At 46.6% G+C, this 27,704-nt stretch overlaps 2 long non-coding RNA genes across 4 annotated transcripts in view; one reads left to right on the top strand and one right to left on the bottom strand.

The window, feature by feature from the left end:
• LOC136332021 (uncharacterized) overlaps positions 1–27,704 on the top strand; it is a 122,932-nt gene that overhangs the window by 11,181 nt on the left and 84,047 nt on the right. Inside the window, exon 2 of the long non-coding RNA XR_010730578.1 lies at positions 8,823–9,510. This is a non-coding gene — a long non-coding RNA (uncharacterized lncRNA). The remainder of the gene's footprint in view (positions 1–8,822; positions 9,511–27,704) is intronic.
• On the bottom strand, positions 170–24,650 carry LOC136332019 (uncharacterized). 3 transcript variants are annotated; one of them, XR_010730574.1, is made up of 6 exons: positions 24,601–24,644; positions 3,508–3,529; positions 2,449–2,572; positions 1,883–2,006; positions 1,339–1,526; positions 170–433 (listed from the first exon to the last, which is right to left on the bottom strand). It is a non-coding gene; the product is annotated as an uncharacterized lncRNA (long non-coding RNA). The 3 variants fall into 3 exon arrangements; XR_010730575.1 differs by having other exon boundaries at positions 170–430; XR_010730576.1 differs by lacking the exon at positions 3,508–3,529 and having other exon boundaries at positions 24,601–24,650.

Below are 27,704 nucleotides of genomic sequence, written 5' to 3'. Positions count from 1 at the left end.
ACTTAGTCTCATGCATACACGGGGGTGGAGGGGACACCAAGATCTCCAGTCCTCTGGGGAATGACAGTATTTGTTTGTGCACTTGAAGGCAGGGACATGAGGATGGCATGGGGGTGCGGACTAACGTGGGGACTGGCTAGGACAATTGGGACAACTTGCTCGTGGAAAGGGGGCTGACAGGTGGCGTGTGCATTGGAAAGGGAAGTGTAGAACACTTTTCAGGGGTATGTTGGCCTAGATACATAGAAACAATGGACAGGACTTGCTTGGGGCAGAGATAGAGCTTTTATTTTTTTTCAAAGGTTTGTTATTGATATTAGAGAGGAAGAGAGAGAGACAAGAACATCTATCTGTTCCTATATTGCACTGACCAGGGATCAAACCAGAAGCCTCTGCGGTTCAGGACAGTGCTCCAGTCAAACAAGCCATCCTGCTAGGGCAAGAGAAAGACCTTTTAGTAAAACGTTGTATGCTTGGAGCATGACTACCCATCATGATGTGCTAAGTTAGGAATTTATGATTTATTACAGCACTTCTTTTTTTCTTTAAGTGAGAGGAAAGGAGATACAGAGACAGGCTCCTGCATGCTCCCTGACTGAGATCCACCCAGAGACCCCTTCTGGGGCTGATGCTTGCAGCAGAGCTATTTTTAGCACTTGAGTTGGAGGCTCCATGGAGTCATCCACAGTGCTTGGCTGGGGCCAATGCAAACCACGGCTGCAGGAGGGGAAGAGAAAGAAGGGAGAGAGGGAGGTGGGGAGAAGCAAACAGTCACCTCTCCTGTGTGCCCTGACCAGGAATCAAACCCAAGACTTCCACACGCTGGTTTGATGATCTACCACTGAAACAACTGGCCAGGACCACAGCATTTTCCTACTCAAATGATCCCTGGAGATGGAGGCACTGGCCTATACCATTCTTTCTCTCTCTCCCTAACTTGCTAATGCAGCCCTCTCCCACTGCCTTACTAAGACTTGGGGTGAGAGTTTGTAGCACTATTCTATTGCCTTATTAAACTGGAAAGCTCGGGCAGTTTTGTGGATGAAAAAGGTTCCACTAAGTGGTACCTCACGGGGTAATCTGATCATGGATTCCTGGTTGGGTAGGTCATGCTGCATGGTCATACCCCAGGCATGTAGCTTTAGTGAGGTGCTTGCTTTTGCCTTGGGCAAGGCTTGTGCATTGTTACTATGCATCTAGGTTGGCGTACTTTTGGGATGCCTCTTTGCAGATCAGGATTGGACATTCTTACATTGACAACAAAAAGAAAAAAAGAATTCTCAAGGAAGCCAGGCAAAGATGACAATAACCAATGAAAAAATCCCATGATAGCCTTACCTGTGGTGGCGCAGTGGATAAAGCGTCGACCTGGAAATGCTGAGGTTGCCGGTTCGAAACCCTGGGCTTGCCTGGTCAAGGCACATATGGGAGTTGATGCTTCCAGCTCCTCCACTCCTTCTCTCTCTCTGTCTCTCTCCTCTCTCTCTCTCTCTCTCTCTCTCTCTCTCTGTCTCTCCCTCTCCTCTCTAAAAATGAATAAATAAAATAAATAAATAAAAAATCCCATGATGTTGATGTTATCATTGGATTTTTCAGCAGAAACCCAAAACAAGCTAGGACAGAGTGAAAACAAATATTCAAATTACCGAAAGGGAGAAATCACCTGTCAAGAATAATATTAATACTATATCCAGAAAAGTAATCCTCTAGAAATGAAGGCTTTTCTAGATATACAAAAGCTGGGGGTAGGGCAAAGTAGAGAGTTGGGGAGAAGAAAATTTCTCTGACAATTCACGAGAAATAACCCTGTCTGACCATAGAACTCTTTCACGTGAGGAGACTGCAAACGCTCAGTGCTGCAGCGTCCTCTGCGAGCTCTTACCTGTCTTCACAACTTAGATACATTTCCACCGATTTGGTTTCTTTGCTGTTTTCAATTCTCAGTCCAAAGTCCAAGGCTCCTTGCTCCAAAATGGTGATAATATTCAGATCACAAACAGAAATCCCTGCATGTAAGGAGAAAGGAGCATAAACACCTGCCATCTTCTGACTGAGAAGCAGGGCTATTAGTGAAGGGTAAAGAAAAATATTTCACAAGTCCATCTGTTTGCGACCTTCTGGGCACAGGGATCAATGTCATATGCAAGTACCAAGTGCTCATCCCAGAAATACCAAATGAATAGTACGGGGTGGAAAACAAGAAATTAGATATTTTAAGTCGGCCTCAGAGCTTTATTAAATACTTCAGCTCTGGAACAATCCATCATATAAAGTGGACAGGACATCTGAAGAAAGGGCAAGTTTAACATCCTGATACCACATTATGAAGGCTTCTCATGTCTGAGTAAACAGTTTCGATCTCAGTCTTACAAGGCAGGAGCTCCCAAAGCACACAAGGGGAAAGACACACAGGGCAGACAGTGACTTCTGGAGCAAAGTCATCCTCACCCAGTGAGAGCAGGTTCCTGTAGTTCTCCCACACCACGTGCACGTACAAGGCCCACTGAGCTGGGCTCAGGTATTCCCACTCCTGGGAAAATTCTATGGCCACATCCCTGAAGGTCAACCATCGCTGAAATGCAAACACATTTTACAAAGGAGAAATGGTGACAGTTCTTACTCTCACACAAAATGACAAAGGAGATATAAAATAGATTCAGTTGAAATGAGTGTCTGACACATCCATATATATATATATATATATATATATATATATATTTTTTTTTTTTTTTTTTTTTTTTTTTTTTAAGCAAAAGACAGAAAGGGACAGACACGGAGAGAGATAAGAAGCATCAACTCAGTTATGGTAACTTAGTTAGTTGTTCACTGCTTTCTCCAATGTGCCTTGACTGGCGGCTCCAGTCTAACCAGTGACCTTGGGCTTCAAGCCAGTGACTCTGGGCTCAAACCAGCAATCATGAATTCATGTCTATGATCCTACTCTCGCGGGCAACCCCACATTCAAGCTGGTGAGACCATGCTCAAGCCAGTGACCCCAGGGTTTTGAACCTGGGTCCTTAGCATACCAGGTTCACACTCTTATCCACTGTGTCACTGCCTAGTCAGGGAGACACATCCACATACATTCTGAGCAAGTGATGTGTCTGTCATGTTGGTTTATATTATTTTCCCATAACAGTTAATGATAGCCTGTAAATCAAGGAGGGTTTCTCATATTGGAAGAGAACACATGAAATGCAAAATTAAAATTCAACACCAGGCCGGACCTGTGATAGCACAGTGGATAAAGCATTGACCTGGAACGCTGAGGTCACCAGTTGGGAACCCAGCTTTACCTGGTCAAGGCACAAACAGGAAGCAAATACTAAAGTTGATGCTTCCTACTCTTCCTTCTGCCTTTCTCTCTAAAAAAATTAATAAAATCTTAAATCAAGTTTTAAAGAAAAGGAGAGAAGATTCAAGTAAGAATGAAAGAGGGAACAATGTAACAGATGTCATGGAAATTGTTAAAGGAGTGTTAGAATAATATATAAACCAAGTACATACTTGCCAGGAAGCAATTCAATTCCTAAAAAGATATAAAAATCAATCATGAGCCCTGGCCGGTTGGCTCAGCGGTAGAGCGTCGGCCTAGCGTGCGGAGGACCCGGGTTCGATTCCCAACCAGGGCACACAGGAGAAGCGCACATTTGCTTCTCCACCCCTCCGCCGCGCTTTCCTCTCTGTCTCTCTCTTCCCCTCCCGCAGCCAAGGCTCCATTGGAGCAAAGATGGCCCGGGCGCTGGGGATGGCTCTGTGGCCTCTGCCCCAGGCGCTAGAGTGGCTCTGGTCGCAACATGGCGACGCCCAGGATGGGCAGAGCGTCGCCCCCTGGTGGGCGTGCCGGGTGGATCCCGGTCGGGCGCATGCGGGAGTCTGTCTGACTGTCTCTCCCTGTTTCCAGCTTCAGAAAAATGCAAAAAAAATTAAAAAAAAATTTAAAAAAAAAAAATCAATCATGAAATAAAAATGTGTAAGAAATTATTACTAGAGAAAGTCAATCAGCTATCAAAAACATCCAATACCAGCCTGACCTGGGATGCAGGGGTTCGAAATCCTGAGATTGGCCCTGGCCGGTTGGCTCAGTGGTAGAGCGTCGGCCTGGAGTGCAGGAGTCCTGGGTTTGATTCCCGGCCAGGGCACACAGGAGAAGCACCCATCTGCTTCTCCACCCTTCCCCCTCTCCTTTCTGTCTCTCTCTTCCCCTCCCGCAGCCAAGGCTCCATTGGAGCAAAGTTGGCCCGGGCGCTGGGGATGGCTCTGTGGCCTCTGCCTCAGGCACTAGAATGGCTCTGGTTGCAACGTCCCAGATGGGCAAAGCATCGCCCCCTGGTGGATGTGCCGGGTGGATCCCAGTTGGGCGCATGCGGGAGTCTGTCTGCCTCCCCGTTTCCAACTTCAGAAAAATACAAACAAACAAACAAAAATCCTGAGATTGCCAGCTCGAGCACCAGCTCATCCAGTATGAGCACAGGATCATCAACAGGATCCTATGGTCGCTGACTCAAAGCCCAAGGTCGCTGGCTTGAGCAAGGGGTCATGTCTCAGCTGAAGCACCCCTGATCAAGGCACGTATGAGAAGCAATAAATGAACAACTAAGTGAAACAACTACAAGTTGATAGTTCGCATCATCTTTCTGCTTTCCTGTCTGACTGTCTTACTAAATAAAACAAAAGAACAAAGCCCTGACTGTTGGTGGCATAGGGGATAAAGCAGTGACCTGGAATGCTGAGGTCGCTGGCTTGAGTGGAGGGAATCATCCACACAATCCCAAAGCTCTCCAGCTTGAGCCCAAAGGTGCTGGCCTAAGCAAGGGGAAGTGGCTCAACCCTGACCAAGGCACCTATAGAACTGTATTTCCCCATGTATAAGGCACACCATAATTTTGGGCCTGAAATTTGAAAAAAAATTATTACATAAAGTTACTGAACTCAAGTTTTATTCATCATAAAATTCATACAACTCCTCATCACTGTCAAAACTCCCATCCATTAGCTTGTCCTCATCTATGTCTGATGACGAATCACTGTCTTCAGCAATGAACACAAAAACAAGCGTGGAAAGCAGGAAATGCAAGTAAAAAAACAACCACTGTATGCACCAGTTTTTAGACCCCAAATTTTACAAAAGAAGGGGCATTTTATTCATGGGGAAATACAGTAATTAATGCACAACTAAAGTGGAAGCCACTACGAGTTGACACTTCTCAGCCTCTCTACCTTCCTGTCTCTCAAAAAAGAAAAAAAGACACAAAGAAAGAAGAGAAACTAGACTAATATCCCTGATTACTATTGGTGCAAAAATCAAAATACTAGAAAATTCAATTCAACACATAAAACAGACAATGTGACCAAGTAGAATTTATTAAAGCAAGAATGTTTCCATGTATAAAAATCAATCAATATAACCTACCACATTAACAGAATGAAAGGAAAGGAAAAAAAGATTGTGACTGATGCAGAAAATCAACAAACTTTTCAAACTATTAATAGTAAACTACCTTAGGCTCTGGCCAGTTGGCTTAGTGGCTAGAGCGTCAGCCTGGTGTGCAGACATCCTGGGTTCAATCCCTGGTCAGGGAACACAAGAGAAGCCACCATCTGCTTCTTTCCCTCTCCCACTTCTCTCTCTCTATTCCCTTCCCACAGCCTGTGGGGTGGCTGGTCCAAACGTTGGCCTCAGGCACTGAGGAGAGCTCAACTGACTCAAGCATAAGCTGCAGATGGGGGTTGCCATGTGGATCTCCTTCAGGGCACATGCAGGAGTCTATCTCCCCTCCTCTCACTTAAAAAAAGAAAAAATAGCCTGACCAGGCGGTGGCGCAGTGGATAGTGTCGGACTGGGATGCGGAAGACCCAGGTTCGAGACCCCGAGGTCGCCAGCTTGAGCATGGGCTCATCTGGTTTGAACAAAAATTCACCAGCTTGGACCCAAGGTTGCTTGTTCAAGCAAGGGGTTACTCGGTCTGCTGAAGGCCCATGGTCAAGGCACATATGAGAAAGCAATCAATGAACAACTAAGGTGTCGCAATGCGCAACGAAAAACTAATGATTGATGCTTCTCATCTCTCCGTTCCTGTCTGTCTATCCCTGTCTATCCCTCACTCTGACTCTCTCTGTGTCTGTAAAAAAAAAAAAAAAAAAAAAAAAAAAGTAGTAAACTACCTCAATATAATAAAAACCATATTCAGAAAACACACAGCCACTGAAACATAACAATGAGCATCTGAACGTTCTAAAATGGTGATGGATGGAGATTTAATTTGGGAGGAACACACAATACTATGTATAGAAGATGTGTTGTAGAATTGTGTACATGTATGCTGTATGATTTTGTTAACTAGTGTAACCCCAATACATTAAATTTAAAAAATAGCCTGACCAGGCGGTGGCGCAGTGGATAGAGCGTCGGACTGGGATGCGGAAGGACCCAGGTTCGAGACTCCGAGGTTGCCAGCTTGAGCGTGGGCTCATCTGGTTTGAGCAAAAAGCTCACCAGCTTGGAGCTAAGGTCTCTGGTTCAAGCAAGGGGTTACTCTCGGTCTGCTGAAGGCCCACGGTCAAGGCACATATGAGAAAGCAATCAATGAACTAAGGTGTCGCAATACGCAACAAAAAACTGATGATTGATGCTTCTCATCTCTCTGTTCCTGTCTGTCTGTCCCTGTCTATCCCTCTCTCTGGCTCTGTAAAAAACAAAAAAAACCTTATAACTTGTTTATTAATAAAAACATTAATATCTTAAATTTTAAAAATAAAAGTTTTAGTTCTAAGATGAGGAAAAAGGTGAGAATAACATACTTTATGCACTATTGTTCAAGTAATGAAAGTCCTACCCAAAGCAATTAGACAAGAAAAAGAAATAAATGTCATGGAAATAGAAAAAAGTAAAATTATTTTTCAGAGCAGAAAAGATCTTACATGAAGAAAAGCATGAAGATTCCACATTTACAAAAAAGGGTTACAACTAGAAAAATGATTGTACAAAAATTACAATGAGCAATTTAAAAAAGACTTAAAAAAATCAATCCCGTTTACAATAACATCGAAAAGGATAAAATACATGGGAATAAACATATCAACATAAACAATAAACAAGGTAAAAGGTTTACACTCTGAAAACAAAACACTGAGGAAAATAAATGAGATACAAACAAATAGACGTCCCCCACTCACAAATTGCAAGAGTTAACACTCAAGTGTCCATGATACCCAAGTGTTCTGCAGACTATGGAATTCCTATCAAAATTCCAAAGGTAATTTTGGCACAAATAAAAAAACTAGAATTCATGTAAAAGCATGCACAAGGGATCCAGGAGAAGCAAAACACTCTTGAAATAGAAGGAAGTTGGAGCCTCCAGTTTTTCAGATGAAAAAGTGTATTATAGCTTGACCTGTGGTGGTGCAGTGGATCAAGTGTCAACCTGGAATGCTGAGGTTGCTGGCTTGAAACCCCAGGCTTGCCAGGTCAAGGCACATACAAAAAGCAACTACTACTATGAGTTGATGCTTCTTGCTCTTCTACCCCCTTCTCCTTCTCTTTCTCTCTCAAATCAATTTTAAAATAGCAACTTAGAAATGTTGCCCTGGCCGGTTGCTCAGTGGATAGAGCATCAGCCTGGCATATGGATGTCCCAGGTTCAATTCCCAGTCAGGGCACACAGGAAAAGCGTGCATCTGCTTCTCCACCCTTCCCTTCTCCTTTCTATCTCTCCCCCTCCCGCAGCCATTGGATTGATCGGTTTGAGTGTGGTCCTGGGTGCTGAGGATGGCTCAGTTAGTCTGAGCATCAGCCTCAGGCACTAAATAGCCCAGTACTGGAGCATCGGCCCCATACAGGGTTGCCAGGTGGATCCCCATTGGGGCACATGTAGGAATCTGCCTCAGTATCTATCCTCCTTTCACCTTAAAAAAAAACAACTTTTAATGGCCTGACCAGGCGGTGGCACAGTGGATAGAGCGTTGGACTGGATGTGGAGGACCCAGGTTCGAGACCCTGAGGTCGCCAGCTTGAGCGTGGGCTCATCTAGTTTGAGAAAAAGTTCACCAGCTTGGACCCAAGGTCGCTGGCTCGAGCAAGGGGTTTCTCAGTCTGCTGAAGGCCCACGGTCAAGGCACGTATGAAATCAATCAATGAACAACTAAAGTGTCGCAATGAAAAACTGATGATTGGGCCCTGGCCAATTGGCTCAGTGGTAGAGTGTCGGCCTGGCGTGCAGGAATCCCCGGTTCGATTCCCGGCCAGGGAACACAGGAGAAGCGCCCATCTGCTTCTCCACCCCTCCCCCTCTCCTTCCTCTCTGTCTCTCTCTTCCCCTCCTGCAGCCAAGGCTCCATTGGAGCAAGATTGGCCCGGGCACTGAGGATGGCTCTGTGGCCTCTGCCTCAGGCACTAGAATGGCTCTGGTTGCAACAGAGCAATGGCCCAGATGGGCAAAGCATCGCCCCCTGGTGGGCATGCCTAGTAGATCCCGGTCGGGCATATGCAGGAGTCTGTCTGACTACCTCCCCGTTTACAACTTCAGAAAAATAGAACAAAAAAAAACAAAACAAAAAACTGATGATTGATGCTTCTCATCTCTTTCTGTTCCCTGTCTGTCTGTGCCTGTCTATCCCTCTCTCTGACTCTCTTTGTAAAAAAAAAAAAATTAAAAAAGCATATTATAAAGTCCTGCATATATGCCAAATAATTTTCAACAAGTACATCAAGACTACATAATAGAGGTCAGTTTCTGTAAAAAATGTTGTGTAGAGGATGGGAGGGGGTATGGAAATCTGCATGCAAAATAATATAATGGGAACCGTGTGTGTATTAAACATAGAAACTTCAGTGCGTCAAAAGATAAACCAACATGGTGAAGATGCAACCTCCAAGAAATGCATGTGATGAAAATAGTCTAAAGAATCTCAAACTGACAGCTTGACCAGTGGTGGCGCAGTGCGGATAGAGCATCGACCTGGGATGCTGAGGACCCAGGTTGAAACCCTATAAGGTTCCTGGCTTGAGGACAGGGTTCCTGGCTTGGCTGGAGCCCCCGTCAAGGCACATACGTAATAGAAGCAGTCAATGAACAACTACAGTGATGCAATTATGAGTTGATGCTTCTCATCTCTCGTTTAAAAAATCTCAAACTGTTAGAAACTGTATTGATTTTCTATTTTACATTGGCTGATGAAATTAAAAACTGTCTGAACGAACTATCCGCTCCGTTCCAAATCATTGAGATTTTCAAGTCAGTAACACACTCATTTTGCTTCAAATGTATAATAGCTGTCCGTGCACCCAGACACAACGCCTAAACAATCTCCTCTCTAACCACACTAACAACATAGTGCTCACACCTGATCTCCAGTCCAAGGGTTAGGCTGTCCAGGATGATGCCCAGGGGAGCCTCTTCACAAGTCCCATGTCACTGGGTCAAGCTGAGATCGAATCAAACTAGATACCAGAAGGACTGAGGGAAGACCCAGGTTGAGTGCAAACAAATGCCAGGCAAAACAGTTCAGACGGTGAACATCAGCATGTCAAAGGGCGTTTCAGGAAAGAAAGACACAACAATCAACCGAGAATATGACTTTATCTGAGAAAGAGCCATTGCTGACCCCTCTTTCTTCCCTCTTCCTCCTTTTCTAGGCTTCATCCTCAGAAAACAAGCATTTAGAAATCAGTCTGCAAAGTTAAAAATACAGTGTGTCCATAAAGCCATGGTGCACTTTTGACCGGTCACAGGAAAGCAACAAAAGACGATAGAAATGTGAATTCTGCACCAAATAAAAGAAAAACTCTCCCAGTTTCATACCTAGTCAGTGCAGTTCGATGTGGGCTCACGCACAGATTTTTTAGGGCTCCTTAGGTAGCTATCCCGTATAGCCTCTACAGACTGGTCACTGACTGATGGCCTACCAGAAAGGGGTTTCTCCACCAAACTGCTGGTTTCCTTCAACTCCTTATCCCACCAAGTAATGTCATTCCTTTGTGGTGGCGCTTCGTTATAAACGCGCCGATATTCACGTTGCACTTTGGTCATGGATTCAAATTTAGCGAGCCACAGAATACACTGAACTTTCCTCTGTACCATCCACATCTTGACTTGCATGGCCGTGGGCTGCTCTGCTGTATACACGGTGTTATGTCATTATGTGCACGTGCGCACATGCTGCCACATCATCCTACAGAAACTGGGAGGATTTTCCTTTTATTTGGTGCAGATTTCACATTTCTATTGTCTTTTGTTGCTTTCCTGTGACCGGTCAAAAGTGCACCACTACTTTACGGACACACTGTATGTTTTTTCAACATACCCCTTCCTGTGCCATGATAGATATGTGTATTCCAAACTGCCCTCTCGATGTTCCGCTTATCTGTCAGACCTCGCCCTTATTGGACTATCGCCCCAGAGACAGGAAATTCCAAAAAGCTGACAAGCCGCCCCAAGGAGGGGCTCCGGACATACCAGGACTTTTGATTCAACCCCCACATGCTCGAAGCCCCCCAAGGAGGAGCATTCCGGACATACCAAGACTTTTGCCTCAGTATCCCCTCAGGCTCTATATAACTAGCCCCTAGTCTGTAACCTGGTGCACTTCTGGAGGAGTGCCCCTGCAGGTCTTTCTCCTCTAATAAAGCCTGCACATCTGGTGATGGAGTGCCGTCTCATTCTTACATTTTGGTGCCGAAACCCGGGACAGGGTACTAACTGCCTGGTCGATCCCTCTTTGCCGTCCAAACTTAAAACCAGGGAAGCAGTGGGCAGCGGCAGCTCGTCCCGGGCTTACTCCCTGATTCTGTTTGGACATGTAATTGTAGGTAGATTGGCTGGCAGTCTAACCCTGTCCTGAACCCCTGCTGGACCAGGAAGGTAAGGAGTTTCTCCCTTCCCCTTCCCCAGTTGGCCTCCAAATTTCTCTCTAAAAACACCCCTTCCTGGTCGGACGGTTTTCCCTGACATGCCTCACGTTTTGAGGGGTTTGACTTTCAGTCTCAGTGGACTGCACGGAAGACTAGGCGCCTAGCCAAACCTCTCCACTCTCTCGGACTTCTCGTCCTCAGAGCTCCCTGACAGGTGGTGATGACCTCTATCAGGGACGACTCCCCCACACGGAAATTCTCTCCTCTTGGGACAGTGACAAAAGGCGGGGACGCCCCCTCTTGCTCACCTGTTTCCATTATGGGCTCTTCAGAGTCTAAGCCTTCCGACCAGACACCTCTAGAATGTCTCATAAAAAACCTCACCAAACTTGGTCTCTCAGACCTCAAACCGAAGAAATTAATCTTCTTCTGTAACACGGCATGGCCTCAGTACAGACTAGACAATGACTCCCATTGGCCTGAAAACGGGACATTCAATTACAATATCCTAAGAGATCTTGACAATTTCTGCCACCAGACGGGGAGGGCATCAGAAATTCCTTACGTGCAGGCTTTCTTCTCCCTTCTCTCCTGTCCTTAATTTCGGTACCTTCTGTTCTACACGCAGGCCATTTTTGGCCAAAGAAACCTCACCTAAAACCTTTGCTCCTAATCTTTCCTTCTCCGCGAACTCCCAACTCTCTCCTTCCTGCCTGACCCTTGAGGGCACCCCTCTCTCGGGACCCCTCTCTACTCCCTCACCAAATCTTTTTGCTGGAGTCTCTTCCCTCCAGAAAGCCCCTTCCCTTCACTAAATCCTGTTTTCTCATTCACCAGTCTCTCTCTCTCTCCTCCCCTGCTGGCCAGGGGCCTCTCCCTTCACTGTGTTCTTCGTCCTCTCCCCCCTCCTTAGAAGCTGTGGCTCTGGCTGCGTTGCCTGTCTCATCTCTGACCTCTCTTCCCTCCTTACAAACTGTGACTGTGCCTCTTTCCTTCTCCCCCTCTCCCCTCTCCTCAGAACTCTAAGTCCTTTTGACTCCTCTGACCATGTGGCGCCACACCAGTACTTTACCCTCCACCTCCTCCTCCTGCAGGTTCTGACCCTCCTCCTTTCCATCCAGCTGCTCACACTGTCCATCCCTCTGCTTTCTCTCTTCCTCCCCTCTATGCTGGCAACTCCCTGCCATCTTGAAAAGCTTAAAAAACAAAACAAAACAAAATCGTCTATTGAACTGTGAGTGAATAATCCATCTTGTCTCTTTTTTTGTCAGAAAATATCTCTAGTATAATTTTAATTGAAACAAGTAAAGCGCGCTCATTTAAATTCCTTAATTCATAATATGTGAAGTCTTTGTTTAATGTGTAACAGTGTCTGTTTCTAAGGCTTTAAACCAATAATTACCCACCTCTTAAAACAGGTTTACTCATCCCCACGGACTCTCCCTGCAATACCCCCACCCTTTCTGTTCGAAAACCTTCAGGAGCTTATCTCCTCATATAAGCCTTACACCTAATCAATGAGGCAGTAATTCCCCTCCATCCAGTGGTCCCTAATCTCTACAAATTACTGTCACACATTCCCTCAAACATCACTCACTTCACAATCCTAGACCTCAAGGATGCCTTCTTTACTATTCCTCTACCAGGGGTGTTGGGCAGATAAAATGTATTATGCTCACTTTGTTAAAGATGGTACTGCCCACGTAAGGCCGTTGCCCAGGTGATATTAATGTGTGTTGAGAATCCTTGTAGCCTGGGGCTTGGTTTTGGGATTAAGCCTTTCCCACCCTTTTTGATGTGGGGTGGTACAATCCAATCATGCCTCAGAGAAGTGACTTTGTATTAGAGACTTCCCTATTATGTATATTGGATTAAGGGTTTGGATTTCTACACTATAAAATGGGAACGGAGCGGGAGTTTGGCTCTTGGTTCCTGAGGTTAGCATGAGAGAGCAGAGAGAGTAGAGCCAGCAGCGGAAGGAGGCCACGTGGGGGAGGCCAGGAGAAGCAGCCAAGATGGCGGAGTGCTGAGTGAGATGCCAGTTTGTGTAGAGTTTGTATCTGGGATAAGGAAGGAGATGGGGAACAGAGGTGAATAAGTCTGGTGAGCTAGAAACCTTTGATTCTAGGAAACTCGGATAAGTCAGTAGCTTTGTGAGCACTGAATGTGACTGGGTTTTGGAGCCCAGTGTGTATTTTTACTTGCCCGCCGGCTGCAAGCTAGAATTAAAGACTATGGCCCATCAGTTTTTGGCTCTGCTGTTTCTTTACCGACTGTCCGAATCCAATGTGAACCTGCAAGGGCCAGGAGGCCGCTGTGATGGTGGTCCTGGCCCTGAATACTGGCTTTACAAGGGGTCCCCAAACTTTTTACACAGGGGGCCAGTTCACTGTCCCTCAGACCATTGGAGGGCTCCCACATACAGTGCTCCTCTCACTGACCACCAATGAGAGAGTTGTCCCTTCTGGAAGTGCGGCGGGAGCTGGATAAATGGCCTTAGGGGGTCAAATTGCGGCCCGCGGGCCGTAGTTTGGGGACGCCTGCTACACCCTGACTCTTACTTTCTGCTTGCCTTTACCCAGACACTAATGCAGCCCAGTAATTTACCTGGATTGTTGTAAGGCCAGGAGCCAGGGCCGGGGAGTCTATCACAGCAGCCCAGCCCATGCAGGTTCGCAGTGGATTCGGACAGTCGGTAAAGAAACAACGGAGCCAAGAACTGATGGGCCATAGTCTTTAATTCTAGCTTGCACCCGGCGGGCAAGTAAAAATACATACTGGGCTCCAAAACCCAGTCACATTCAGTGCTCACAAAGCCACTGACTTATCCAAGTTTCCTAGAATCAAAGGTTTCTAGCTCACCAGACTTATTTACCTCTGTTTCCCATCTCCTTCCTTCTCCAGCGTCAAACTGCACAAACTGGCATCTCACTCAGCACTCCACCATCTTGGCTGCTTCTCCTGGCCTCCTCCACGAGGCCTTTCTCTGCTCTCCTCTGTTCTCTCCTCTAATGATAATCTCAGGAACCAAGAGGGCAAACTCCCGTTTTGCCACCACTTTATACTGTAGCTTCACAACCTCTAATCCAATATACAAAGTAGGGAAGTCTCTAATACAAAGTCACTTCTCTGAGGCATGATTGGATTGTACCACCCCACATCAAAAAGGGTGGGAAAGGCTTAATCCCAAAACCAAGCCCCAGGCTACAAGGATTCTAACTGCCCACAAAGACACACATTAATATCACCTGGGCAACAGCCTCCTCGTGGGCAGTGCCGTCTTTAACAAAGTGAGCATAATATATTTTATCTGCCCAACAATTGTCTTACCCCAGGGGTTCAGAAACAGCCCACACCTGTTTCAGCAGGCACTAGCTCAGGATTTAACAGCATGCAATCTCAAAACTAGTACTCTCTTACAATATGTAGATAACCTACTCCTCTGCAGCCCCTCCCTGCCTGCCTCAAGGAGACACATTACCACCCTTCTTAACTTCCTCGCTATGAAGTGATATCGTGTCCTCTCTGCTAAGGCTCAACTTCATTCTCAGTCCATAGTCTATCTAGGCATTGCCTTAACCCCCACCACCTGATGTCTCACCCTAGCTCAAACTCAGACCCTCCACAGTCTCCAACCACCTACCACCACAGATCAAATCTTTTCTTTCCTCTAATAGGCTTTTTTAAACACTGAATTCCCAATTTTGCTCTTAGTCAAGCCCCTCAGTGAGATCTTCTGAGCATGGCTTTTAAGGTCTATAATGACCAAGAAAGTAACAGAAAAGGCAAATAAGGCCCAAAAGGAGTCAGGAAATAGCAACTTTTGGCTCCAGCGCCCTAAGGGGCTTCATAGCATTCTATCAAGGCCCTGCTCCAGAGTGGAAAGAAAGGTCATTGAACTGAAGCCTGCCAGGCTTCCCGGCCCCATCAAGGGACACACCTCTGCAGTGGAAAGGGACATGAGAAGGTAAGCTGCCCCCTTGCTCCATGGAAGGAGGGTTCAGTCTCTTCTAACCCTGTTCCACCTACCTGTGACCTGACCTTGCCCAGCATCCTGGGAATTGCCACTGAAGGCCCAAGGACATCGTTCAGGAGCCTAAGTTATTTCTTCCAAGTAGCAGATAAGCTGATCTCCTTTCTTGTAAACACAAGGGCCATCTACTATGCCTCACTTGAATATTTAAGTTTTATTTATCCCTCAAAAATCTTTACTGTGGGTATTGACAGTCTGATTTTGTTACTTTATTTAATGTATAGTATCTCCTTTATTCCTCTTGTCTCAATGCCCATGCTTATTGTAGGCTGGGACCTGCTGCTAATTCCAGCTAGAAGTAGTAGTCACTAGGACTTAAACTCTAACTGCAAAGTGTAGAAATGTAACCACCCTTTCCCTAAGTACTTGCAGGATTTTTTTTTTTTTTTTTGTATTTTTCTGAAGCTGGAAACGGGGAGAGAGAGACAATCAGACAGACTTCTGCATGCGCCTGACCAGGATCCACCCAGCATGCCCACCAGGGGCGATGCTCTGCCCCTCCGGGGTGTCGCTCTGCCGTGACCAGAGCCACTCTAGTGCCTGGGGCAGAGGCCAAGGAGCCATTCCCAGCACCCGGGCCATCTTTGCTCCAATGGAGACTCGGCTGCGGGAGGGGAAGAGAGACAGAGAGGAAGGAGGGGGGGTGTGGAGAAGCAAATGGGCGCCTCTCCTATGTGCCCTGGCCGGGAATCGAACCCGGGTCCCCCGCACGCCAGGCCGACGCTCTACCACTGAGCCAACCGGCCAGGGCCTACTTGCAGGATTTATAGGTTACTCAGCAAACTGTTCAAAGACTGTCCAAGAGGCACTTCCAGCATTACATCACCCAAGGACTGACTTTCACATGGACAGTGTAAAGCCAGTATCCACGGCCACTATCACAGAAGCCCGGCCCATGCAGGTTCGCATTGGATTCGGACAGTCGGTAAAGAAACAACAGAGCCTCCTGACCAGGTGGTGGCACAGTGGATACAGCGTTGGACTGGGATGCAGAGGACCCAGGTTCGAGTCCCCGAGGTCACCAGCTTGAGTGCGGGCTCATCTGGTTTGAGGAAAAGCCCACCAGCTTGAACCCAAGGTCGCTGGCTCCAGCAAGGGGTTACTCAGTCTGCTGAAGGCCCACGGTCAAGGCACATATGAGAAAGCAATCAATGAACAACTAAGGTGTTGCAACGCGCAATGAAAAACTAATGATTGCCCTGGCCGGTTGGCTCAGCGGTAGAGCGTCGGCCTAGCGTGCAGAGGACCCGGGTTCGATTCCCGGCCAGGGCACACAGGAGAAGCACCCATTTGCTTCTCCACCCCTCCGCCGCGCTTTCCTCTCTGTCTCTCTCTTCCCCTCCCGCAGCCAAGGTTCCATTGGAGCAAAGATGGCCCGGGCGCTGGGGATGGCTCTGTGGCCTCTGCCTCAGGCGCTGGAGTGGCTCTGGTCGCAACATGGCGACGCCCAGGATGGGCAGAGCATCGCCCCATGGTGGGCGTGCCGGGTGGATCCCGGTCGGGCGCATGCGGGAGTCTGTCTGACTGTCTCTCCCTGTTTCTAGCTTCAGGAAAAAAAAAAAAAAAAAAAAAAGAAAAACTAATGATTGATGCTTCTCATCTCTCTCCATTCCTATCTGTCTGTCCCTGTCTATCCCTCTCTCTGACCCACTCTCTGTCTCTGTAAAAAAAATAAATAAATAAAATAAGAAACAACGGAGCCAAGAACTGATGGGCCATGATCTTTAATCCTAGCTTGCACCTGGCGGGCAAGTAAAAAACACACACTGGGCTCCAAAACCCACTCACATTCAGTGCTCACAAAGCTACTGACTTATCCGAGTTTCCTAGAATCAAAGGTTTCTAGCTCACCAGACTTATTCACCTCTGTTCCTCATCTCCTTCCTTCTCCCTACACAAACTCTGCACAAACTGGCTCCTCACTTAGAACTCCACCATCTTGGCTGTTTCTCCTGGCCTCCTCCACTTGGCCTTTCTCTGCTCTCTGCTCTGCTCTGCTCCTCTAATGATAATCTCAGGAACCAAGAGCAAACTCCTGTTCTGCCCCCATTTTATAGTGTAGAAATCCAAACCTTTAATCCAATATACAAAATAGGGAAGTCTCTAATACAAAGTCACTTATCTGGGGCATGATGGGATTGTACCACCCCACATCAAAAAGGGTGGGAAAGGCTTAATCCCAAAACCAAGCCTCAGGCTACAAGGATTCTGCCTGCCCATAGCCCGCCCCCAACACACATTAATATCCCCTGGGCGACGGCCTCCACGTGGGCAGCGCCATCTTTAACAAAGTGAGCATAATATATTTTATCTGCCCAACAGACAAGTCCACACACCGTGATCCTGACAACTCCCACTGCTGTTAAAGTAGAAAAATGGCATGCCTACTCCAACCACAAACTGGAAGCTGGTTGGTCTACGTATGGTGAATATATGATAAAATTAAAAACTCCTTTAGTCAGGCTTTGGGAAAAGGGAAACTAGGATAAAAAGAAAGTCAATTTAATTGTCACTTGTTGGGCAGATTAAATGTATTATGCTCACTTTGTTAAAGATAACACGAGGAGGCCGTCGCCCAGGTGATATTAATGTGTGTTGGGGTGGGCTAAAGGCAGGCAGAATCCTTGTAGCCTGGGGCTTGGTTTTGGGATTAAGCCTTTCCTACCCTTTTTTGATGTGGGGTGGTACAATCCAATCATGCCTCAGAGAAGTGACTTTGTATTAGAGACTTCCCTATTTTGTATATTGGATTAAAGGTTGTGAAGCTATACTATAAAATGGGGGCAGAACGGGAGCTGGGGCTCTTGGTTCCTGGGATGACTAGCATGAGAGAGCGGAGGGAGCAGAACAGAGAGCAGAAAGAGGCCATGTGGCCAGGAGAAGCAGCCAAGATGGCGGAGTGCTGAGTGAGATGCCAGTTTGTGCAGTTTGTATCTGGGGATAAGGAGGAGAATAAGGCTGGTGAGCTAGAAACCTTTGATTCTAGGAAACTCGGATAAGTCAGTAGCTTTGTGAGCACTGAATGTGACTGGGTTTTGGAGCCCAGTGTGTGTTTTTACTTGCCCGCCCGGTGCAAGCTAGGATTAAAGATGAAGGCCCATCAGTTCTTGGCTCCGTTGTTTCTTTACCGACTGTCCGAATCCAATGCGAACCTGCATGGGCCGGGCGGCTGCTGTGATGGTGGCCCTGGCCCTGCCTACTGGCTTTACATCACTAAAGGCTAAAGATTTTTAAATCAAGAGTTCTGACTAGAAAGGAATTGTATGGTTTTGATAATAGAAGGCGTAAGGTATGGAAATACTTTTGAAAGAAAAAGGAAAAGCAAGTTGTTATTAAGGCCAGTTGTTTCTGGATAAGAAAGTGAATAAAAGCTGAAGGTTTAAGTAAGTTGTAGAAGGTTTGTGCAGGTTATAGGAGATTTGTACTGAGAAAAAAGAATTTGCACAGTCAGAAAACTGGTTTTCAAAGAATGTTTAATCAGTCACCCTAGCTACCAATCCTCTACCCTCCCCACTTATTGGGACAACTCTTTCCTCCACCCTGACCATCTGGAGCTCAGAAATAGAGAAACGAAACTGACCCCTTGTCCTTCTATTCTCTATTCACCTCTTAGCCTGCCTCACCCAATCAGGGGCTTTCTACTCATGTGAGACCACAAGTATATGTATTTCCCTACTAATTGTACAGAAACCTGTACCCTAATCTGTCTCACCCCAAATATCAACCTAACCCCACCCCTTGAGCCTCTTCCAGTTCCTAATATAGTATCCGTCAATTTAAGGACCAAACAAGCTATACAGGTAATTTCTCTTCTTGTGGCTTTAAAATTTTCTATAAAAGTAGGTCTAGGGGCTGGGGGACCGGCCACTTCCCTGTCTTATTTCTACTCTCTGTCTCTCTCTCTGAAGCCTAGAGAATTTGTATACATAGAATCAGTGGTTTCACACAAAATGGGCAAGAGTCTTACTATTGCCTTTCATTAGTCCAGTCACTCTCCTATTTACTTTTCTAACTTTTAAACCCTGCCTCTTACATTTGTTCACTAGTTTCTTACAGAATCACATGCAGACCTTCACCAATCAGAAAATTGGAAAAATCTACCTAACCTTACACACCAACCCTGAAACCTGCCCTCGCCAAACAGAAAAATCTTAAACCCTATATTAGCAAACCTCCTAAATCCTATTTTTCAACCCCTACAGGTCCCCTAACCCTAAAGCTCTCCCGTATCCTTGAAGAACTAGGAGAATGAATAACAATCACCTCTTAATGCTTCTCAGTCTTTTTACCCTTCACATAGTAAAAGGACAAGATCACTGGGTCTTCGAAGTTGGCTGAAGAAGAGCCTACAAACGGACATGAAACATTTCTTTTAGCTCAAGCTAACTGCTCTCTCCAAGGCTACCAGGAAAAAATAGCTCTAACTTTACCATGGAAGAACTTGTTTTGTTTTTTTTAAATTTATTTATTTTTTACAGAGACAGAGAGTGAGTCAGAGAGAGGGATAGACAGGGACAGACAGGAACAAAGAGAGATGAAAAGCATCAATCATTAGTTTTTCATTGCACGTTGCAACACCTTAGTTGTTCATTGATTGCTTTCTCATATGTGCCTTGACTGTGGGCCTTCAGCAGACCGAGTAACCCCTTGCTGGAGCCAGGGACCTTGAGTTCAAGCTGGTGGGCTTCTTGCTCAAACCAGATGAGCCTGCACTCAAGCTGGCGACCTCGGGGTCTCGAACCTGGGTCCTATGCATCCCAGTCCAACGCTCTATCCACTGCGCCACCGCCTGGTCAGGCACCATGGAAGAACTTTCACCCCTCTAATACAACCCTCCTTATCTCTGTATTCCTGATCTCCAAATACTTGCCCCCTTCTTTATCAAGTTCCTACAGGCCAGATGAGAGAAATCTCTAGGATTACCTACAATCAAATGCTCCTACACTTCTATTCCCCAATATCCCAAGGAGAACTTCACGAAGGAAATATCAAATAGGTAGGGATGACAGCAGGAAAAAGCCGCCCCTCAGCCCGAGAAGTTCCCTCCTGAATGTTCTCCAAACCCCCTTCCTTTTAAACCACACATACTCAGTCCTTCTAAAACTTACACCAACAGGTTCCCTGTTTCTTAAAATCTCCACATGTCCTCCCATTCAAGAGGAACCAGACCAGCACATCTCATGAGGCTCATCCAGGAGACCATGTATCACCATGTCACTCTGTTCACTTGGCACTAGCAGCAAGCAACTAACAATTATTAATTCGCAAAATTATTTTACTTCCTCACTCAGGTTTTCAAGGACATCGCCTGGTTCAGACCTTACAGCATGGAAATTGATGACCTTCTTAACTGGATGAGGGACTTGGCTTGGCAAGGTTCCCTTCTCAAGTTCTCTCCAGAGGAAGCAATAATTTTCCAATTTTTTCTCCTCTTTCTCATCACCCCTTACCATATATTATAAAATTAATAACTGCCTTTCTTTTATATGTAACCACAGAGTTGAGAAATGATAGATATGTGTATTCCAAACTGCCCTCTTGATGTTCCACTTATCTGTCAGACCTCGCCCTTACTGGACTATCTATCGCCCCTCAGACAGAGGAAATCCCAAAAAGCTGACAAGCCCCCCCAAGGAGGGTCTCCGGACATACCATGACTTTTGATTCAACCCCCACATGCTCGAAGTCCCCCAAGGAGGAGCATTCTGGACATACTAAGACTTTTGCCTCAGTATCTCCTCAGGTTCTATATAACTCGCCCCTAGTCTGTAACCTGGTGCACTTCTCCTGGAGGAGTGCCCCGGAAGGTCTTTCTCCTCTAATAAAGCCTGCACATCTGGTGATGGAGTGCCGTCTCATTCTTGCATGCCACAGCCACACACAGGAATGACTTTTCTAGATACCACATTTGCAAGATCATACAGTTTTTCTCTGCCTGGCTTTATCCACTTAGCATACTATTCTATAGGTCCATCCATGTTTCTGATAGATACATCCAAAAGCGACCCCTCCTTTTTCACTACCATTCATTACCCTCTTGTTCTGCAAATCTATCAACATATTTTTTTCTTCCATTTGATACCCCTCTTGTTGCTTTTTCTTCCCAACATTTCAGATTGTCCAATTTTTTTTGTACTTTGAATTTTATTCTCCATCTAGCTCCCTCTCCAGTCTCCCAAATATATATATTGCTTCTTTCCTCAGTAACTTCCCTTCTTCTCCACTCTCTGCCACTCTGTGGTGGCTAGACTTCCTTCTTGCTTTGCTTGCTCTTCTGCTCTCCTTGTCACCCCTTGGCCTCTTTCAGTCCCAGGCAACATGTGGCTTGTGGCCCATGGATCCAATGCTTTTAACCCTCACCCTACTCTCTGTAAGAACTGCCTCACCATTGTTCCCAAGCTCCTACCTTTCACCAGTTGACTGCTGACAAAAAAAAAAAAAAAAGTCCTAACCTATAGAGAATCTTTATTAGTTTTTTGAGCCAAACTGACAACATATGCCGGGAAGAAAGATCTCAAAATGCTAAAAATGAGTTTTGCTTGTTTCTTTTATGCATCTGATAGTAAGGAAGAAAAGTAGGCCCTGGCCAGTTGGCTCAGTGGTACAGCATCAGCCCGGTGTGTGATGTCCCAGGTTCAATTCCCGGTCAGGGCACACAGGAGACATGACCATCTGCCTTCTCCACCCCTCCCCTCCTTCTCTATTTCTTCTTCTCCTGCAGGTATGGCTCAATTGGTTCAAGCATATCAGCCCCAGGTACTGAGGATGGCTCCATAAAGCCTCCACCTCAGGCCCTAAATGTAGCTTGGTTGCCAGTGGCTTCAGATGGGCAAAGCATCAGCCCCAGACAGGGGTTGCTGGGTGGATCCCAGTTGGGCCACAATCAGAAGGAATCTGTTTATCTCCTCACCTCTCACTTGGAAAAGAAGAAAAAAAACAAAAAGGAAGAAAAGTATGGAACATTACATGAAGGTGGGAGAAAGCAAGGCGGGATAGGATGTCGCGAACCAGCACAACTTGTAATTTTGCAGGTCTTGAGTGGCAACAGCAAGAGGATTAGAAAATAAACACATAGAAAAAGGATGGGATTGGGAGGACCCCCATTGGCAAGCTGATGGCTTGCAAGAGCGAGCCTGCACCCCCAAAATGCTTTATTTATAGTTCAGAGAGCAAAGTCATTTGCAAAACAAAGAGCTCAGATAGCAGTTACATTTCTGAAGAAAATCAAGAATTCTCCCCCCACCATGCATAACATATTAACTTTACAAAACAAAGGGTAAAAAGAAAACTGCCTCGTCTAGAGTAAACTGCCTTTACCAATTTAATCAAACAATCAGAGGTTGTGGGGAAGAGCTCAACCTTTAGCAATTTAATCAGGCAAGTGAGGTGGGGGATGGGCAGCAAGGACCCTGTCAGCTCACTGACAGACCCTCACACCTCTGTCCCCCACAAATCTAAACTGCAAGGACTGTCAGTTTACAGTCCCCCACAATTGGATTACAGGGCAGCCAAGATTAAGTGCTTTTTTATTTTTTAGAGACTTTATTCATTTTATTTTATTTTTTCATTTTTCCGAAGCTGGAAACGGGGGAGGCAGTCAGACAGACTCCCGCATGTGCCCGACCTGGACCCACCCTGCATGTCCACTAGGGGGCGATGCTCTGCCCATCTGGGGCGTCACTCTGTTGCATCCTAAGCCATTCTAGTGCCTGAGGCAGAGGCCACAGAGCCATCCTCAGCGCCTGGGCCATCTTTGCTCCAATGGAGCCTCAGCTGCGGGAGGGGAAAAGAGAGACAGAGAGAAGGAGAGGGGGAGGGGTGGAGAAACAGATGGGCGCTTCTCCTGTGTGCCCTGGCAGGGAATCAAACTCGGGACTCCTACACGCCAGGCCAATGCTCTACCACTGAGCCAATCGGCCAGGGCGAGACTTTATTCATTTTAGAGAAGAGAGGGTGGGAGTGGAGAGAGAGAAAGAAGGGGGGAGGAGCAGGAAGCATCAACTCCCACATGTGCCTTGACCAGGCAAGCTGGGGGTTTCAAACCGGCAACCTCGCACTCTAGGTTGACGCTTTATCCACTGCACCACCACAAATCAGCCGATTCTGTGCTTTCTTGAAAGTCGTCATGCCTGAGGGCTATCATTTCTGGCATTTCAAAGGTCTATTAATCTAGATGCAGGAGACAATGGGCAGTACTGGGTTAAATACCTTTCACTAAAGAAATTACCACCTGTGGTGGCGCAGTGGATAGAGCGTTGACCTGGAACACTGAGGTTTGAAACCCTGGGCTTGCCTGGTCAAGGCACATATGGGAGTTGATACTTCCTGCTCCAGAAACCCCCTTCTCTCTCTCCTCTCTCTCTCTCTCTCTAAAAATGAATAAATAAACTCTAAACAAACAAAAAAAATGAAATTACAGGCCTGAGGGTGTCTACCAACTGTGCCCTGCCATGTTAGGGATTTATGATTACACCACCAATTTTTCACATTCTTCCGTGGACCCTCATCCTATTTGCTCACTGTCATCTCTTTGAAGATCCTGCTTTTCTGTAAATTTCTGTATTTCCCCCTGCTGCTTTGTGCCTTTGCAAGTCCCTCATCCTCCACATTGCCATCTGTGCTCCCTCACGTGTTGCAAGAAGCAACCCTGATGGAGGATAAAACACCCAGACAACTTGGTCGAGGAAGTTGGATGTATTGGTAGCCGGTGGAGCATGTGGGCTAGTAGCATCAAAAACACGAGCTCCCCCAAATTAGATTTCTTACATCTTATATACCTTTCCAGCTTTAGCTTTCCCGTGACAAGTGCCTGATTTGACTTCTCTGTTTGCAGACCTACCTAACTTGTGTCTCCGGGATGGGGGAGGTGTGTGAGAAGTTTGAACGGTTTGTCCTTGACTATTCATATAATCTATTCTTTTTGCTGGTGCTGCAAGTTTATTTCAGGGAACCGATAACAAGAACCACAACTGTGGTTTTAGTTTTCAAACTTTCTCAGTCAGCCCTTCCTCCCTCAGTCCGAAACGCAGAGATCACTGGCTTGAGCATAAGACCCCAGACATTGCAGGCCCCCCTCTCCTGCATTCTTCTGGTTACGCCTCTCACACTCTGCTCTCCTCCTCACTTTTCCTATTTCTCTCTCTAGGGCGCTCTACTTTTCTCCTGGTCCCCTCGCCCACATGACCCCAAAGAGCACATTTCTCGGTGGGGTGGCATTTGGGACTGAGAAACTTGGGATGTCAGGACGCAGGCCCACGACACCTCCTCCTCCAAAGCCCGGTCCAGGAAATGTGATTATGAGAAGGTGGCCCGAGAAAGGCGCAAAAGAGGCGGGGAGGGGTCTCTAGGACCCGGGGGGTGGAGGGGTCAGCGCCGCCGGAGGCTGGACGGACTGACGGCCACCTAGGGCCCGGTGAGAGATGGGGGCCGCAGATCCACCTAAGGACTTGATTGGCTCCTGGTGTTAAAAAAAAAGGTCAGTAAAGGATTTTAAGCAAAGTCAGTAAAATATTTTAAAAGGAAAAAGAGGTGAAAGGTGCCACTATGTGGACCGAAGGTAGAACAGCCCCGCGGGGGCGGCCTTGAAACCGCCCGGGAAGCGCCGCATTAAGTGGGCGGGGTGGCAGCGGGGACTTGAAGGCCCACCAGGATGCCCCAGACGCGGGATGAAGGACGGGTTGTGGAAGGAAGGGTTTGACAGAGAAAGAGTGAAACTCACTAGCGGGCTGTCCGCTCTCCGATGCCGGGTCTGTAGGATGTGGCGCCCGCGTGCTGGGGGCGGGGCCTGCGGAGGTCACGCATGCGCCGTGAGCGTGAGGCTGCTGAAGGAAACCCGCCGAGGGGCCGGCCTGGTCGGAGCTCCTTGGTCCCCCAGCTAGTCAGGCTGAGAGACCAGCAGTGGCGGTGAACCCGGGTAAGAGAGAGGAAGCCTGTGTGCAGCGGCGGCCAGGACAGTGTCCCCGACAAGAAACGAGGCCTGACGAGAGGCCAGGCATGAGCATTGGCCGCAGGCTAGAGCGTGGGGCTGGGATGCTGAGGATCCAGGTTAGAGACCCCAAGGGCGCTGGCTAGAGCCCCCCTTCCCAAACGAAGAGAAAGTAACCAGTGAGCAACTACAAGTTGATGTTTCTCTTTAAAAAAGAAAATTAAAAAAAAAAAAAAAAAAAAAAAAAAAAAAAAGCCTGGCCTGTGGTGGCGCAGTGCATAAAGCCTCGACCTGGAACGCTGAGGTCGCCAGTTCAAAACCCTGGGCTTGCCTGGTCAAGGCACATATGGGAGTTGATGCTTCCAGCTCCTCCCCCCTTCTGTCTCTCCTCTGTCTCTCCCTTTCCTCTCTAAAATGAATAAAAAAAACCAAAACAAACAAAACAAAACAAAACAAAAAACAAAACCCTGGGCTTGCCTGGTCAAGTCAAATACAAGAAGCAACTACTGCTAGTTGAAGCTTCTTGTTCCTGCCCTCCTCCCTTTCTCTTTTTCTCCTCCAATTTTCTCTAAAAGGTCAACAAAACCATCAAAAAACAACAAAAAAGCTATTACTATGAGTTGATGCTTCCTACTCCTCCACTACCTCCTCCACCACCTCACGCCCCTCTAAAATTGATGAAAGTAGAATCTTTTTTAAAATTTATGTAAGGCTCGGTGCGGTGGCCATGCAGGTTCACATTAGATTGGGAGAGATGATGGAGAGATGGTAGAGAGACTGTGGAGCTGGATGGTGGGCCGTTGGGTTTATTAGAGTCTAGCAAAGGTGGACGAGCAAGCAGGCACGGGAATCCGCTTCTTTCCTCTCAGGGCTCACTAACTAGCAAAACAGGAGTGTGGGGGACCCCTTCTCCGGCAATCAGTGGCCCCTCGCAATGGCAGCAATCTGCAATCTACAATCTGCTGCCCTGAGGGCAAGCACCTGCAGCCTTAGTAGACTATACACACATGCTGGCCCGTGCAGGCACCAATCAGGGAAAGTACAAGCTAGCTAAACTAACACACTTGTTTGCCCAGCAATTTATTTAGCGAGAGAGTAAGGGAGAGACAGAGACAGGAACATCAATCTGTTCCTGTTTGTGCCCTGACTGGGGATCAACCCGGCAACCTGTGCTTCAGAACAATGCTCTAACCAACTTTGCTATCCGGTCAGGACAATAAAAGTAAAATCTAAAGTTATAAATAAAAGTGAATATTGTTATAAATTGCATTTTAAAAAGAATTGTTCTATTGCACACATGAAATAAATTACCTTCAAATACCTTGTGATTAACTTGTTCACATCATACTATATTTATGTCAGTAATAATCTAAATATAATGAAGTTTCAAATTTATTATGTTTCTTCTGACGAAATATAAAATTTTATATTTTAATGTTGTATATTTTGGCCCTGGCTGGTTGGCTCCGTGGTAGAGCATCGGCCCAGCATGTGGATGTCCTGGGTTTGATTCCAGGTCAGGGCACACAGGAGAAGCAATCATCTGCTTCTGTACCTCTCCCTCTCTTATTTCTCTCTTTCTCTCTCTCCCCCTCCTGAAGCCATGGCTCGATTGGAGCAAGTTGGCCCAGGGTGGTGAGGATGGCTCCACGGCCTCTACCTCAGGCACTAGGAAGAGCTCAGTTGCTGAGCAATGGAGCAACAACCAAGACCGGCAGAGCTTCACCCTCTAGTGGGCATGCCGGGTGGATCCCAGTCAGGTGCATGTGGGAGTCTGTCTCCCCTCCTGTCACTGAATGAAAAAAAAAGTATCAGCCCTGGCCGGTTGGCTCAGCGGTAGAGCGTCGGCCTGGCGTGCGGAGGACCCAGGTTCGATTCCCAGCCAGAGCACACAGGAGAAGCGCCCATTTGCTTCTCCACCCCTCCGCCACGCTTGCTTTCCTCTCTGTCTCTCTCTTCCCCTCCCACAGCCAAGGCTCCATTGGAGCAAAGATGGCCCGGGCGCTGGGGATGGCTCTGTGGCCTCTGCCTCAGGCACTAGAGTGGCTCTGGTCGCAACATGGCGACGCCCAGAATGAGCAGAGCATCACCCCCTGGTGGGCAGAGCATCGCCCCATGGTGGGCGTGCCGGGTGGATCCCTGTCGGGCGCATGCGGGAGTCTGTCTGTCTCTCCCTGTTTCCAGCTTCAGAAAGATGAAAAAAAAAAAAAAGTATCTTTTAGCTCTATTTTTGTTTTCTATTTCTGAGTATTTTGTAAGGTATAGATAACAAAACTTGTAAAATAGTCTCAAAAAGACATTTAGCTTAATTTTCACCTCAAGAATCATTAATATTGCAATATCAAAGGGCATTTAATAGGGTGGTATATTCTCTATAAAGTAAGCCCTAGATACTATAAAATTTCTGCTCTCAGTAACTTTTTTCCACAGTACCTGTTAACATCTATGTTTTCCCTCATCAGTACTAGTGGAAGAGTTCACCTATAGAGAAATGGCAGGTCAGTTTTTCTATAATGAGCTCAGCCCTGGAAGTCCTGGGGGGAGGAAGAGGGAAGTTGATTTCTGTTTTCTTGCCCAAGAGCAATTTATCTTCCAAAGTTTCAATCTACTTCAGTGCAAGAATTTAATTATTTAAGATAATACAACCTCTGTGTTAGGGAAAAAACACTGAAAGCTTTGAGGAAAGCTATTAGTTTTGAGGAAACAAGAATGTCCTTTTTTACAGGTTATGATCTTGTTGATCCAAACTCCATCTAGCACCATCTTCTGAATCTCCACAGCAAATATTAACTTGCATATTTTAAGTTAAAAATTACTAAGAGTAATGGTATAATTAAAAATTTGAAAGTGTTAGCATTTGCTTTTATTATTTACATAAGGAAACATCTGTTACATGT

Source organism: Saccopteryx bilineata, chromosome 3 (genome assembly GCF_036850765.1).
Source record: "Saccopteryx bilineata isolate mSacBil1 chromosome 3, mSacBil1_pri_phased_curated, whole genome shotgun sequence".
Taxonomy (NCBI): Eukaryota; Metazoa; Chordata; class Mammalia; order Chiroptera; family Emballonuridae; genus Saccopteryx; species Saccopteryx bilineata.
This window is presented reverse-complemented; position numbering and strand designations above follow the sequence as displayed.